At 41.2% G+C, this 17503-nt stretch overlaps 1 protein-coding gene across 1 annotated transcript in view; it reads left to right on the forward strand.

The window, feature by feature from the left end:
- The window catches only part of ATXN2 (ataxin 2), a 2781632-nt gene that overhangs the window by 1469778 nt on the left and 1294351 nt on the right, over positions 1-17503 (forward strand). The gene's annotated exons all lie outside the window — the stretch shown is intronic.

Raw genomic sequence — 17503 nt, forward strand, 5'->3', positions numbered from 1 at the left:
CTTATCCTCTGTGCAGGCTTGCCATGACCCTTTGGCACATGGCCGCAGCCATGCAACTACACCTGTTAGCACAATTCCTGCCAGGCTCTCTAAACTCTCTGGCAGACAACCTAAGCAGAAACCTGCTAAACCCATATGAGTGCAGCTAGACCAAAGAACCTTCACCCTTGTAAGCCAGAAATGGGGCACCCCAAAGATAGACCTCTTTGCTTCCCACTCCAGTCATCAACTCAGCAAATTCTGCACCAGTAAACCTCACAGCAAGGCCTTGAAAGTGGATGCTCTATCCTTCCAGTGGGTCAACCTCTCGGTCTATGCATTTCCCCCTCTACCACTCATTTCAAGGGTACTGCTCAAAATAAGGGAGGAAAAACCGAGGACAGTCCTGATTGCCCCAGCCGTGGCAGCACTGGTACCCACTGCTGCGCAGCCTGTCACCCCGGCCACAGTGGCACCTTCCTCAGATCCTAACACTCCTCTCCCAGAGGAATGGAGAATTCATGCATCCCCAATTGCAGACCCTCAGTCTGGCAGCCTGACTTATTCCCTGACCTCTTCTCATGCTGCCAGTCTAAGAAAACAAGTTCTAGATGTTATACATGAGGCAAGACGCCCCAGCACTAGAAAGTCTTATGCTGACAAGTGGAAAAGGTTTTGCACCTGGATCCAGGCTAATGGAGCCGGAATGGCACAGCCCACCCTACCTCTCATACTGGATTACTTGGCAGACCTACTACACAAGGGTGTATCCTTCTCTTCTGTTAAAATTCATACCTCTGCCATCTCTGCTCATTTCAGCACAGAGCCACATCTTTGCTTACAACCTCCCATCAAACAGTTCCTAAGAGGGGCTAACAACTTGAGGCCAGCCAGGAGCGCTCCTACCCCAGCTTGGGACCTAAACTTACTTTGTTTGAAAAGCTCACCCTGCCCCCCCCCCTTTGAACCCGCAGCTTCAGCAGAGTTAACATTTCTCTCTTGGAAGACAGCCTTGCTTCTGATCATCACTTCAGCTAGAAGAGTATCAGAGCTACAAGCACTTATTGCTGTAGAGCCATTCATCATTTTCCATGCTGACAGGGTCTCCCTCAGGACTAACCTATCCTTTATGCCAAAACTGGTGTCCAGTGTGGCCCTCAACCAATCCATTCATTTGCCCAACTTTTTCCCTGACCCACAAAAGAAGGGGGAAAGGATTCTGCACTCCCTAGACGTGCACAGACAGCTCAGATTCTACCTAGACGGGACTAAATCTTTTAGAAAAACTGATCAATTGCTAGTCAGAGGGCAAGGCCATATCCAAACAATTTCCAAATGGATAGCACATTTCATCAATTTCTGCTACAAACAGCATGGAAACCCTCCCCCCAAGGGGGTCAGGACACATTCCACCAGAGCAACCTCCACCTCTGCAGCTCTCCTCAGAGGGGTCCCCACCAGGGACATCCTGGAGGCTGCAACATGGACTTCTGTTCATACCTTCACCAAGCATTACCACCTGCCTATCTTCTCCAAATCCAGGGCAGGCTTTGCCACTGCAGTCTTGCAGGGCATCGTAGCCAGCCCCCAGTCTTCTTGACTTGCCTCCACCTTTTCTTCAGCTTTGGGAATCAACCAAAATGTGATAATTGCAACAGTGAAGCACGAAGAACATAGTACAGTTGTGTACACTTACCATAAATGTAGATGTTCGAGTGTATTCACTGTTGCAGTCCCGATTTCCTTCCCTCCATCCCCCTTGTCTCTCTCTCTCCTTACAAGGAATTTTTGGTATTTACTTGGTCTGTAGGATGACGTTGGTGATCAAGAGGAGGAGGAGTGTGAAACCAGTGCCAAGGATTAAATGGTGGAAGTTTAAAAAGGGTGATTGTGAAGTGGAGTTTAGGGAAGAGTTAAGACAGGCACTGGGAGGCAGTGGAGTTACCGAATAGATGGGTAACTACAGCAGAACTAGTAAGGGAGACTGCTAGAAAGGTGCTTGGTGTGACGTCTGGACAGAGGAAGGAGGACAAGGAGACCTGGTGGTGGAATGAGGAAGTACAGGAGAGTATACAGAGGAAGAGGCTGGTGAAGAAGAGGTGGGATTGTCAAAGAGATGAAGAAAGTAGACATGAGTATAAGGAGATGAGGCACATGGCAAAGAGAGAGGTAGCTCGGTCCCTCTGTCTAGCCAGTCGGTACAGGTCCTTTTCTCCCTCCTTAGTGTCCAACCTTTCCTACAACTCTTCATATGCCTTATCCTTAGCCTTCGCCACCTCTCTTTGCCATGCACCTCATCTCCTTATACTCCTGTCTACTTTCTTCATCTCTCTTGACAATCCCACTTCTTCTTTGCCAACCTCTTTCTCTGTATACTCTCCTGTACTTCCTCATTCCACCACCATGTCTCCTTGTCGTCCTTACTCTGTCCAGATGTGATACCAAGCACCTTTCTAGCCGTCTCCCTTACTAGCTCTGCTGTAGTTACCCAGCTATTTGGTAACTCTTCACTGCCACCCAGTGCCTGCCTTAACTCATCCCTGAACTCCACCTCACAATTACCCTTTTTCAATTTCCACCACTTGATCCTTGGTGCTGCCCTCACACTCCTCCTCCTCCTCTTGATAACCAACGTCATCCTACAAACCACTATCCTATGCTGCCTAACGACACTTTCTCCAGTCACCACTTCACAGTCTCCAATCTCCTTCAAACTGGCCCTCCTACATAAGATATAATCCACCTGTGTGCATCTTCCTCCACTCTTTTATGTCACCCTATGCTTCTCCCTCTTGTTAAAATATATATATTCACCACAGCCATGTCCATCCTTTTCGCAAAATCCACTACCATCTGACCTTCTGCATTCCTTTAACACCATACCTACCCATCACTTCTTCATCCCCTCTGTTCCCTTCACCAACATGCCCATTGAAATCTGCTCCAATCACCACTCTCTCACCCTTGGGTACAGTCATGACCACTTTATCCAATTCACTCCAAAATTTTTCTTTCTCATCCATTGCATACCCAACTTGTGGAGCATACGCACTAACAACATTCATCATTACACCATCAATTTCCAGCTTCATAAACATCACTCTATCCGACACTCTTTTCACCTCCAAAACACACTCAGCATACTGTTCCTTCAGAATAACTCCTATGCCATTTCTCCTCCCATCCACACCATGATAAAACAATTTGAACCCACCTCCGATACACCTAGCCTTACTCCCCTTCCATCTGGTCTCTTGCACACACAATATACCAAACTTCCTTCTGTCCATCATATCAGCTAGCTCTCTCCCTATACCAGTCATACTGCCAACATTCAAAGTTCCAACCCTCACTACCACAGTCCTAGCCTTTCTCCTCTCCTCCTGCCTTCAGCCATGTCTTCCGCCTCTTCTCCTCCTTTGGCCAACAGTAGCCCAATTTCCACCAGCACCCTGTGGGCTAACAGTACTGGTGGCGGTCGTCGTTAACCCGGGCCTCGACCGATCGGTATAAAAAATTGTCTTAGTGACTGCATGAAATGTTTTGGTGAAGTTTTATGCTGGATGCCTTTCCTGATGCAACCCTCCCCATTTATCCGGGCTTGGGACAGGCACAAAGAAATGCACTGGCTTGTGCATCCCCAGTGGCTGGGTTTTTCAGACATCCAGTTACTGACTATCTATGGCGGATTAGGGCATCTGCTGATTGCAATACCAGACGTGGTTTATCTTGCTCACTGTCAATATTTTTATTTTTATGTAGGAAAGACCAACAGGAGCTTAAAAGAAAAGATTAGAGACCATATGTATTGTATCAAGAAGTGGCATGACTTTAGTGCTCTAGCCAAGCATGCCTTGTCCACAGGTCCTGATCATATTTTTGCATTTCAAGTATTGCACGTCACCAGTCCCAATCTATGTGGAGGTGATATAGTAACTCACACTGAAGTGGTCGAGTTAGAATGGATCTTGAGGTTAGGGGCACATAAGGCCATGGGGCTGAATGACAGTATTCTATTGAAGCTGTTATTGAGAAATAAATGGCTTAAATGAACGGTCGGCTGTCAATTTATAGGATATCAGTGCCATTATGTATATATGGCTTTTTTTGTGAAATGTTTATTATTGTATTATAGTTCTATTGTTAAGATATTTAGACTTACATATTATCCTTTGTTTTTAATTTTATATTAGAATAGGGAAGTTTATTTAGGAGTTTGTATTTTTAAGTTATGTCACTTTATTATGTTATTGGGGGATGATTTTATGTTTGTCTTCCATGATGTTTGATTTTATTGGTGCTGAATTTAATTGGAGTGATGTCATCTGTATAAAAGTTCTAGTGTGGATTGTTATAGTTGTCTGATGAAGCGGTAAGGTTATACCGTGAAAGCGCTCACTTTTTGCATTAAAATCTCGGCATTTTATAGACTTTTTGACTGTGATTGTCTTTTAACACAGCATTTTTCTCTGCCAGTACTTTGGGATATTTGCTACAGTTTGTTTTGTTGCCGTTTGGGTTTGTTCGTTCCTTGATAGATCTGTTAATCAGAAGAGAGACAGGACAGGCTATGGAACTGGCAGCTAGCTTGAGGTATTCTGCTGGGAGATTATCTACTGAAGGAGATCAGGGTTTCAGTTTAAGAAGCAGTGATTTTATGTAGGAGGCTGACATGGGTTTTAGGGTAAAATGGGGGTGTTAGCTGTCTGAGGAGAGGACATGTCAGGATTGTTGGAAGAAAAATCTTTAGTAAGGGCTGTCCGCATGTCTTGGTGCCCCTGATGTAGTAGGAAATTAACTTTCTCTCATTTCCTCAAATTCCAACTAAGCATGCTCATTCTTTCGAGAAACACAACATTCCTTTTGTAGAAGTTTACAGTAATTTTTGTCAGGAGTCCAAAGTTCATCGATTGTCCCCAGCTGTGGTATAGGTGAAGTTGCCCAGTATCTTTTCTGTTACAAATACTTTGTAAACACATTATCTGAAAATTATTTCCCTGTGAAGATTTAGGCCAGAAAAGAAGATACAGCAGTACATGTACATTTCAAGGTAACATTGTCTGCAGTTTCTTCAAAGAAGTAATCTAGTAAACAAAAATAAAAGCAGTCTTTAAAGAAAAATAAAATCAGAAACGAAAAATACCTTTTTTTCTTTAGAATGTAGCTTGTCTAATTGCCCTTAAATCTTGCTGTTTATCTTCCCCAGACATTGGATTATACTGGCTGCTTGTTTTTTTTGTACTTTGTTCCAGGTGTAGCCCCCGCTCTGTTCACCCTTGCTGCGCTCGGGGTCACTTCGCTCCCTTCCTTCCCCCATTCCCACCCCCCATATTTCCTTTTACCTAACCACAGGTCGCCTCCCGACCATCAAACTCCCCCCTTTCTGTTACACAAGCTAACGCCCACTACAAACTCTCTCCCTACCTTACAACTCCTCCCCAAACTCTCAACCAACTCACCCTATTAAAGCCCTCTCCTCTTCAAACATGCCAGACTTAATCATTCCTGTCATACTTCTACCTGCACTGCTCCTCCAACATAACATCACCTCACACACTATTAACCCCTGTACATAAAGCCCCCACCTACCCTCACCAAAGCTGCTTTTCGTACCCTCAGCAATCCATATACATCTCTGCATCTATCCTTCCAATGAATATACTGCTCCCTAAAATAAAAACTCCTCCTTTCAACCATAGTACATCTAAGTATAAAACAAAATACTTTCACAACTACCTAAAAAAATGAAAGCTTATGACTTCCCAAGGACTATACTCTTGTCAGGTGATATACACCCAAACCCTGGTCCCACCACTAATCGTAATACCCCACAAAATATCACCCCCAATTCTAATCAACCATCCATATCAAAAAAGAAAATCTCCTCCTAGTCTATCAATACTCAAAGTATGCTCAACAAACTAAGCCAGTTTCATGCTTTGGTATGTCTTCATACCCCAGACATTATCTCTGTCACAGAAACTTTGTTTAAACCTCAAAATCAAGATAAAGACATTCTTCCTCCATGTTATAATATACTTCGCCAAAATCGCCTAAAGAAAAAAGGTGGAGCTGTTGCTTTACTTAACTACCTCACTCTCTTCCCTTTGGTGCAGTAGCTGACTTGTTTTTGCAGTAGTACCTGTTGAAAGTTAACAGATGGTTATAGGAAAGGTTGTTATCCAAGATTCTTTTCCTAGTGCTCAACTTTTGAGAGTCTCTTCATGTGGCATATGGTACAACTGGCCAGCAATATATGGAGGGGGTTTGCTCAGTGAATTTGTTGCATTAATCTGTGGTTTTGATACACACACATTGTAACCATTATTTCTAAGCAATAATGTATCAGTTTTGTATGTAGTTTGTATTAAATGGAAATATTACAGTTCTTAAGGTTGTGTACGTGTATTTATTTGCCATGTAAACAGCCTGATCACCCCCGCCCCATGTAAAGAAAGAAATGAATAAGTAAAATTTAACTGATTAACTTTGAATAATATCCACAGAGTTAATGGGCAATTAGTTGTATAGTCAGAAAAAAAAGCAAAACATGTTTAAATGTGTATAGTCATAATGTTTAATTTCATTATGGCAGTAAATACATCTATATATAGAGTTATAGGGTCAGTGTAATGTGTGGTCTTTAGGTAGTTTTTGGCATATTTGGTTCCGTTGGGTGTGGTATTGCTTAACTATGATATCAAACTGGCTAATTCAGGCAGCATGTGAGGTTTGTATATTTAATTATTTTTTGGGGTTATAGGTTAGGTTAAGTAGACCATTCAGTTGGCCCTTTGCAGTCATGACTAGAAATCCAGAGAAGCAAAGTACATAATACAATAAAGGAAAATAAGGGTCTATATTAGATCGACGAAACAGCATTACAGCGAATGCCATTTTGCAGACACATATAGACTGGAATCTTAAAATAGCGAAGGCTCAGGTCAGCGATTTCCTCCCCCCCAGGGGAAAAAAATTGCTTGTTTTGAGCCGTGACATTGCCCTTTACCCCACTGTAGTGCAGTCTTGGAATTGCTATATTTAGTTGGGGGGGCACAGCTCCCCACTTAGTTATGTTTTAAATTGTGTATATGTGTTTTTGGTGCTAGCGATTTCTTTCACAGGGAAAGAAATTGCTGTTTTGAACGTTTGTGGTTTAGTGTGGTCAGGGTTTACGTGTCGCTGAAGAGGCTTTCGATGTAATGCCTCTTCGAACATTTAATATAGACCCGGAAAATAATGGAAGTCAGTAGTAACATGCAGGGTATTCTGTAACAGAGACAATATGAGATTTGATGTTCTCTCTTATGTCTGCTTCAACTTTGTAGGTTGTCAGATCTGATTAGATCTTTTACTTACTGGCTGTATAGAATTTTGACTCTGAAGCTCAAGTTCATCTCCTGTAATACCCTGCATTACATCATCTCCTTAAATCTGACTGACCACTCTTGAAATCAGACGTAGTTTCTGGATATCTGCTCATATAACTGCCATAATGTGTGTTTTCAGCATGGTTGTGAGAAAGTCACCATTTTATTTATTTATTTTTTTTCTCTCTTCTCCCTTCTACTTGTAGTAGACTGTGTGTGATGTTTAGCAGAGACATAGTTCATTCTTTGTATGTTTTGGATTGTTGAGTCCTGCCCTGTACCTTCATGGTATTTTTACTTTGTACTGTCCTTGATCACTGCACTTCCTTTTATTGCTAAAGATTTTAACTGTTTGTCTTTCTTCACTATACTGCTTATTGCAGTGGCTGAAAAAACTTTTGATTTTTGTAAATGCTCTGAATGAGGACACAAAGGATGCCTCCATGGGACTCTCATGACTGCTGACTGTACTGTTTGGAAGCTGCTCATCTTGAGCAGGACTGCAAGGCTTGTGCCTCCTTTTTGGCTAGGGCTTTGGTGAATAGATTGGCTAAGCTTATGATTAAAGGGCCTCTCCCAACAGCCACAGTTTCTGCTTCATCATCTTCTACTGTTGCGGCTTCACCAAAGCTAAAAGACCCAAAGAATAGTGGTAGGAAGAGGGAAGATGAGGATGAATCTAGAGAAAAGGGAAGAGAGCGAGAGAATCCTGAAAAAAGTCGGCAGAAATGTCAGCTTTCATGAGCCTATTCAGAAAATCCCATGGACTTCTATTTCTTCTGGGTTTTTTTCCCCCAGATCTAGCATAGGCAGCACTCCAGTACTGATCCCCGGCATCTTCAGCATTGATGCCCGTGCCACATTGTTCCCGGCTTTCAGAAGTGCCAAGTCCCTTCTTGGCTGCAGATCTTTGATGCTATTCTGTGACCCTAGCAGTCATTCGTAAGGGATTGTATTCCGTGGTGCAATCACCATCTTGGCTCAGAAGTGCATTGCATAGGCACCAAGACTCTGACAGACCCCCACACCAGCCTTCTAAGCCATCTTCCACAGCATCCTGTAGGTCCATGAGGTTGTCTCAGAGTGTAAAGAGGTAGAATTTGGCAAGGTGATTCAGAACTTTCTGCCGATGCAGATTGATTTGGGGATCAATCCCTCCCTTCTATTCTGAGGCCAGAGAGTATTTCCCCTTTTCTGTTTACTCCATCGGTTCACCCTTTAGATCTGGTGGCCTTGGATCTAACTCATTCTTGTCTGGTCCCGCCATCTGTGCAGATTACTTAAACTCTAGCAGTCTTGGAGCTGACTGCATCCCAGAGCTGAGAGATCAGGTTTGAAGGCATGGGATTGAGATCAACTCTGAAGTATTTGGAGTCATCCCTGCCCCTGGGGACCTCAGACTTGGACAGATTGCTGGTGTGGGGGCTTCCCCTAGGCTCTCAGATCAGAGACGGTATTTCTCTAGTTATCTGGTTTCAGCATTTAAATTCAGGGAGAGGATCCTATCCTGTTTTGGGGTGTGGGAGATGTGCTTCAGATCCAGCCTGATTCTCTACTCTTCCTGCTACTTGTGTATTCCATCAACTTGGAGCCCCTCCCCTGCAAGAGAACAGGAAATACTGGTGCAAGAGGCATCATGGCGCCCCCCCCGGAGTCATTAACTGAGGATACAGACCTCGAGGTGAAGGTTCCCCAAAATCTGCATTCAGTGGCATCCCCTTTAGTGACCTTCTGGAATTGATGAGACAATAGGGGAGGTTGAACCAGCAAAACCCCTTCCCCTGAAGGTTCAGTCTTCCTAGAGGTCTTTGGAGCAGACCATCCACAGGTTGGGTGGTGCCCCCTCTGGACTCGTTCGTCTGTTTGGTGTCTAGGAGGGCATGGAGAGATCTGGACATTGTGTAGCCTATCCCAAGAAAACCAGACAAGGTCTTGGTTCTGCCCAAAGAAAGGGCACTTTGGAATAAGGACCTTGTGGTTAATGCTATTGCTGTAGCTGCAACCACCAAAAAGGAACTCGCTGACCAGGAATGGGGAAAAAAAATTAATTTATGGTTTTGGTATTGGAGTAGTTCAGTAAAAATTTAAGAAATTACATCACGGAAGATCATTTAAGTAAAAGTGAATTGGAGTGGCAATCCAGGGTTGAACATTCCAGTCTCGATTCATTCGGTATTAAGACTGAAATATTTAAATGGATTGATCTATTTAGCAAGTCTTTTAGAAGTGTTAAATTAGTAATTAATGTGTGTGTAAGTTATTGGTTGGGAAGAAACGTGATTCATTTTGATTTTTTATGTTTAAGTTGGTAATTTTAAAATGTTTTATCAGTTATGATGAAGTTCATTATGGAATTGGGAATGAAAGTGCTTAACTACCTGGAGTAAAATCAGAGTTTTTATTGGTATTATCTGGGTTTCATTCTGAGTGCTACAGGTCATTTTTATATTGATGCTGTAGTCCATGCTTGGCCTCCTGGTTTCCTTTACACATATACCCCCCCCCCCCCAGACTCCCTTGGTAGTGATGTTTTTACAGAAAGCAGCTTTGTGCAAGATGACTGTGATCTTCATTGCTCCCTTCTGGCCCAGACAAATTTGGTTCCCTTTACTGCTTTCCTGAGGTCTCACTAGGTTCACCCTCGTGATCTGGATCCAAATCCCAGATCTAATCTCACACCCATTATACCAGCCTCACCTGGATCTCAAATCTGTCAGATTAACAGCTTGGTTTCTTCACTTCCAGTGATGGCTAGGAATCCCAAGCCTTCTGCTAGAGTGGTTCATATCCTTTCCTCATTTTAGAAGGTTTCCACCAAGAAAATGGAGAAGATTTAGTATTTGGGCCATCTCTAAAGGTCTGGATCCTTTTGTCAGTGCCCTTGGATACAATCTTGTACTACTTGGCTCCCCCCCCCCCCCCCCCCAGTTAGAAGCAAGTTACTTGACTATCAAGGTCCAGTTAGCAGCCATCTCTAATTTTCATGTTGGTTAGGATCATTTCCCTCATAGCTTCCCTAAGACTTACTAAAGCCTTTTTGAAGAGGATCTTTTGTTCTTGTCCCCCCTCCTCCCCGAAAGATTCAATTCCTCTGGGACCTGTTCTTTGTATTTACAGGTTTGGTTTTCACCAGGGTTCCATTTGTGCCCACTGTGCTTATTGACTTAAAGTTTTTGTCTTGAAATACTCTGGTTGCAGTGACATCAACTAAATGAGTGTCAGAACTTCAGTTTTTTTTTTTTTTTTTTTTTTTTTTTTTAACAAGAAACAACTTTATTAAATTATCACTTATGACATAGGCAGTCATACATTTATATAAATAAAAACAAACCATATTGAAATAATTTTAGTTGCAAACATTATACATCACTTATCTATCCAGTCACTGTCATTCAAACATTACATAGCTCTTTCAGATTTTGCCTTCTTTTAAACCTCATTCCTCCTCTGCATGTATTATTTCCACAATTACCATTTTTTCTATGTAATTTGCTCCTTCCCTTTTCTAAAGATCCAATTTCCAGTGGTTTTATCTATGTTACTAAATTTAGTACTTCTAGTGCTGTTGGTTTAGAATTTGATTTCCATTTTCTAGTAATTGCTCTTTTGGCAGCCACCATAATTAGACTCAGCAAGGCTTTACTATGTCTAGGCAATTCCAATTTTGTATCATAGTTCAAAAAAATAATTTCATTAGTTATACTAATTTGCTGACCTAATATTTCTGATAGAGTAGTCTGCAGGGAATTTTTAAAGTCTGCCACCTCATTACACTTCATGAAAATGTGTGCAATTACTTATTTCTTCCCCATCACACCTCCAGCCTTTGCTATCTACCTTCTTTGTAGTCTTCTTAGGATATAAAAAAATCTATGTAAACACTTCTCAGCAAAGATCCTAAATCTTCCAGACTTTGTTGCATATGTGGGAGACATACATATATCTCCCATTGTTTCATTGAATTGCTTAAAAATCTCTCTTCCCAGTTCTTTCTAACCACCTGTGATGATTAATTCTTATAGTTATCATGCAATATTTTTTATGCTCTACTAGTTATTCCTTTTTTAACAGCAGCTTCTGTTCTAGATTCTACTAAAAACTCTACTAGTGCAGGTCTTTCACTTAGGATCCCCATATTTCTTTCTCTTTGCCCGTATTCTGATAGTAATCCTTGATAAGGAAGGTAATCTTTAGTCTGCAGTCCAAATAAATTCTTAGCCTCTTCCCATTCTGTTACCTTTCCCTCTCTATTTGCTTCCAATACCTTGGATCTTTTGCCAGTTTTCTCCAATAAATCCCAGCCCCATCTTGCCTATTGTCTGTATCCCTAATTGCACTCATCTCAATCGGCAGACTCTCCTTTCTCCATTCCCACCTTGGCTTGTTCTTCACATACTTTCTGAGTATAATATTCTGTATGATTATTGTTATTCTCTTAAAGGATCTGCATCCAAAATCCCAGTCTCTTCTTGTTTCTTGAGCTTGCCCCCTGTTTTGTCAGCAGCCCTTTCCACTTTGAGTTATAGGTTTCTGTTTGCGCTATGTATAGGACCCTTAACTGTGTATCTTTAAAATACCCCTTCAAATTGGGTAATCCCAAACTACCTTGTTGTATTTAAAGAATCAGCTTACCACACTTGACTCTTGCTGTCTTACGCTGCCAGATAAAATCCTTCAGCTCTTTATTAATTGCTACCCACAATTTCTCTGGTTGATCAAATTATGCCTGATCTGTATATAAAACTAAAGGGACTGAAAACATTTTTAACTTCTTGCATCTTGCTATCCATATCCATAAAACAGAGCTCCCAGTTTCTCAAGTTTTTGTATTATCTTTTATTTAGTCTTTTCCTACATATCCTTGGCTGCCACACCAGTATCCTTTTTAATCCATACTCTAGAGTACTTCATTTTATCATGTCCCCATAAATATGGATATTGTTGAACCAGTTTGTGTGGAAACGTAATTTGCAGCTGTTGCCTTTGCTTTGGCTTCATTAATTTTGCATCCCAAAAGATTTGAACCAGTTTCAAAGTGTTCCACAACACTGAAATGCCCTTTTTCAGTTTTATCAGGTATAAAATAATGCCTGCAAATAGAGACAGCTTTTCCTGACTGCCACACTATGTCCTTGAATTTGTGAATCCTTTGTTTTTTGTCAATGGTTCTAAATACAATGCAAATAATAAACTGTAAAGAGGGCGGCCCTGCCTGGTTCCTCTGCTCAAACAGAAATTATCAGAGATTCCTCTTAAAAGGAAATGCTTCCATTGCCCTACTCATAAACACCCAGCTTACTTTCTCTGCATCAAGACCCATCAACTGCAGTGGTATTTTCTTACATTTTGCTTCCCTCTGGATCGTCAGTGTTCTGTTAATGTCAAATGTTTGCCTTCCCTCCACAAAACCATATTGATCCATAGCTATCAGGTTTGACATTACTTTTGTCATTCTTTTAGCCATTATAGATATAAACTCTTTATAATCACTGTATAGGATTGAAATGGACCTGTGTGATTCTAGATCTGATGAGTCTTTACCGTCTTTAGGTATTACAGCCACCACCGCTTTCTTCCATGATGTTGATGTTTCTTCTCCTCTTAAAATACTGTTAAAACCCAGAACTTTAGGCTTTGTCTTGCAAGTAGCCCCCTTAGTTATTTTTGCACAAGGACATGGTGTTAAGAACTAATACGGCATTTTTGTTTAAGGTAAGCAGTGAGTCCAAGTTAAACCAGCCTTTTCATTTGCCAGCGTTTTTCTTCACGGTAATAAAAACAAATACATTTTTCACTGTTTGGGTCTCTGTTGACAACTACATTTTTACTTGCACAAAAGGAAGGACATCAGAAAATCTGACCAGCTTTGTGTGACTTTTCCAGAACTGAACCAGGGAAAGGGGGGCTGTCTAAAGTCACTTTGTCCAGATTGCTTTCTGACTGCATCTCTTTCTATTTATAAGGCTAATAGCTGGCACTTAACATCAAAATCCAAGCTCATACCACTAGGGCAGTTGTTACCACAACCGCTTTCTTTAGCCACATTACTTTGGACGAAATTTGTTCAGCAGCTACATGGGTTAATGCATGCATACCTTTGTTAGTCACTACAAACTTAACATCCATTGTAGGTCAGGAGCTACTTTTGGCTTCACTGTTCTCCAGAATGTTTTTTTTAGTACCATCCAGATATGTCTCCCTTGGGACTCTTGCCCACAGATTGAGGGGGATACAAGGGACACTGGGTACAAAAGTTTAATGTACTTACCAATTAAGCTAGATCCATGTTTTCTTCTTCCTTCTAGTTCAACCTTTTCTCCCTCCATCCCCAGTCCAATTAGTTTGCATTTTTGGCTACTAGGAGACCTTGCAGGCCTTCCTGAAGTCTTCTGCTGTTAAACCCCTTTGAGTCTGGTGAAATGTTTCTCAGTTAATGTTCTTATTTAAGGAGACCTATATGTTAGGGGCAAACTCCATCTAAGGAGTTGAGGGTAGTGAAGGGCATTATTAAAGAGGTAATTGAGCTTTGGAACCAGGGTTTTAAAGTGCTGTCTCAGGATCCAGCAATCCCCAGGTTGAGATGGATGGAAGAAGACAACATAGATCCAGCATTATGGGAAGTAACATAACTTTTGTTTACTTACTTTCTGATTTTTTGAAGAAACCCCTTTTTATATACCTCTGTTAGCTGACAAATTGACTTGAATGTTTACACAGCACAAGCCAGAATGTCATGAATTTATTAACTTTCTCTTCTCTATTTTCAAGAAAGAAGTCACTACCTGAATTTTCAGCTTTCACACCGGTTAGACTTGCCTGGGATTATGCAGATTTGGATCTTTTCTAAAGCACCAATTAATGTCTTTATAAACAGGATGATTTGACGAAGGATATTTGATCTGGCTTGTCAGATTCTCAAGAATGTGGGTTGGACTATACATTCCAAGAGAGTGTTGCTGTGGTTGTGATTTGAAAGGCTTTGCGGTAGCATTGTTGCCTCACAGCAAGAGGTTCTACCATTCGATTCTCAGCTAGTGTTCGGGGAGTGCCTTCTGTGTGGAGTCTGCATGTCCTCCCCGCGGGTCGAGTGGCGTTCTGAAAGACATGCCTGAATGGGCGTACCTTTGTTGAAGGTTGGGTGTCGAGCTGGCAACTTGGCACCGTGAAAATCTACTGGCAATCATTAGCGGACCGGAGTTCTGCTGTGGCGACCCCTAACCGGGAAAAGCCAAAAGACAACAACAACATCAATAACCATGTGGTGGCTTTGCTCATGACTTCATATATGCTGGTATAAGACTGCTGAGGTATTTTGTCAGTTACAAATGTTGTAGTTCTAATTGACTTTGGCTATTGGAACGTATGTACTGAGAGGTTCCATAATACGTTTATAAAGTAGTTTTTTTTTTTTTTTTTTTAATTACATCTGTTGCTACAAAATTTGTTACACTTAAGCAGAGGAATCAGCCATTTCATCCAGATTCTCCTTCGCCACTATTTCAGTGATGTGTTTTTCTTCAGAAGCTTTGTAGTATGAGAAAACAGTATTATACAGCAAGAGGATTTAGAAGGGTTATGGGTTATTAAGCTTACTTTTTCATGCTTTTTATTACTACATCATCTGATAGTAGTTTGGTAAAGTTGATATTTCTAATTTATTTTTTGAAATTTAATAATCACTCTGTTATGCTGAGCATTGATCTGGCTAGTTATTGAGTATAATGGCCCCTTTGAGATGTATCTCAGTAAACATAAACAATTAGAAAGACCCTAAAGGTTCCTAATTGAGAAGGTTACAGGCCTAAAGTCCCTGTGCTGCCAAGAGAGGATGGAAGCTATATCCCTTTGTTCAGCGCCTTATAGTCTATTGAGGGGAGATTTTTGTGTCTCTTACCTCATCATTAATGACCCAACTGTCCTGGACCACCTCTTTCTCCACAAGTCCAATATCCACCAGTAGTAGAACCATGAAATTAAAGGGTCACCAACAGATAAAACACAGTGGAGGGACAGCTTTATAATCCAGCATCTCCCAGACTTCTCCTGCATGTTAAGCAGTGAGACTCAATAACTTTGTTTAAACATAAACTAGGTGACGCAAAGCTACTCCAGGATTGACTGGTGTGGCCCTCCTGGAGAAAGTAGGTGCTGTCTGAGGGAGGGTTCTTACAAGGCAAGAACGGACATGAGACGCTCTGGTTTTGGAATGCATATAAATAAACAAAAAGTTAAAACAATCATTGTAGAGATGTGGTTCCGTAAAACATGCTAATAAAATGCTGCTGATGATAGAGCCATGAATTCAGTACACCGTCATTATTAGGGCATGCATGTCAAAGTTTGTCAGGACTATCAAGAAAGGCCATTAGATAAGAAACTAGTACTTATAATAGGCTGTAAGCTCAGAAGGTTCTACAAATTCCCACAGCACTCATCCATAAGTAAAAAGGGAGGTTCCCTGGTGCCTTGTCCAAAATTCCCTTAATTAGTATGAATACCACCTTGGGTCTTGCCTGAAAAGAGGCCACTGGTCTAGTGGGACTAACTCTCAACAAAGGATAATTTAAGTACGTGGCTCCACTGTACATTCTTTTATTTGTGGATTTAAAGCAGCTCTGGAGTTTCGTTGTTACTGGTTTTCTTGTTTTTTCAGAGGTATCTGGAAAGCTGTATTTTGAATGACATTTTCATCTAAGAAAAAAAAGTCAGCTTATGAAGTTTTCGGCTGCTAGAGCACCTATATGAACCAAACATAGTGATGGGTGAAATGTCTTAGAAAGTTTTTGTAGTGGTGGAGCAAGCTAGAGCAGATATTGAACATTCTGGGCTAAATTGCACATTGGCTGCATTAAATAAGACAAAAAAAGTTAAGTAATTATGTGCAGTGCTCTGAAGAGAGAGCCAGAGAGTTTGATCATTCTTATTTCAGTTTAGAGCTACGTAAAGAAATGAGATATCCGAACTCTTCTAACAACTAAATGAAAACTTAGCAGCAGAAAACTGGAAGATTCATAGGGGCGAGCCTTCTTAAAACGTAACAGGAGTTGTAGTCATACCTCTCAAACTCTTAATGCAAGAAATCTGGACAACGTCTAAACTAATGGAGGGACCAAGGTCCCCAAATAAGGACAGATTTTAAATATTGCTCTTATAAACTTAAAGTTGCTAGAAGAACGTGTTTTGTGTTGGCATGCATTTTCTGAAGGATAAAAAGTCAAATGTATGTCATTATTTAGTGGATTCAGTCCTCGCTGATTTGCCAGAAAACCACAAATTTGGAGTAGCAGACCAAAGATGTGGGGCAATAAACTGGACATCCTGTACAAATCTGTACAGCTGAGGTATGGTTGTGGTCCCTGTAAAAAGAGGAATCAGTAAAACCAACCCTGTTGCCTTTATTAAGAAATTGCTTGCTGGGGTGACTGGTATCAGAAGAATTGCAAATATCAAGGGCCCATAGACTTTTTGCCTGGAGTTCCTGCTAGGCTAAAGAAGCTAAGATAGTTTATTACTCTTGGGTTGTAAACTAAAAGCAAGTGTTGTCTCTGTTATAGAAAATTATATGCACAGTTAACGTATGCATCATGAGCAGGACTGCAGAGCTGTAATTTGCAGAAAGTGAGGAAAGTTTGTTCCAGTGATGTAGCAATGCTAAATGATGTTACATTGTAAGCTTATATACCTTTCATATTTTAAAATATTTTTTTTTCTGCAGTGGACCAAAATTTTTTTTGAACATGCAGGGCAACTTGAGATATTTCAGAAACAGATTGGGTTAAAATGTCTGAAATAGATTTTTGTGTGATAGAGGATTGTTTGACTCCAGCAAGATAACTTGTGGAAGGTTCCCAGAACATGCATGCTCCAGAGGCATTTCCTGTTGTCCTTCTAGAGAAGAGCTATTTTCTCGGTTAAGTTTTACAGACCAAAAGCTGCTCGGCCAAATGCTGTAGTAGAATAGGAAACAGCCTGATAGATGCTGATTTTGAGTGGTTGTTTTTTTTTCCTTGTTTTTATAAAAGGTCTTAGTTGTTAAATCTATCCGTCCATCCTCAACCCCTTTTTCCCATTTTGCACATGGGGTTGGGATGTCACTTTGACAGTGACAATGATCTCAAGCCAAGGTTTGCACCACCAGGTGGCTAACCCCACCA

This window comes from Protopterus annectens, chromosome 4.part0 (genome assembly GCF_019279795.1).
Source record: "Protopterus annectens isolate FY-2018-M chromosome 4.part0, PAN1.0, whole genome shotgun sequence".
Taxonomy (NCBI): Eukaryota; Metazoa; Chordata; order Ceratodontiformes; family Protopteridae; genus Protopterus; species Protopterus annectens.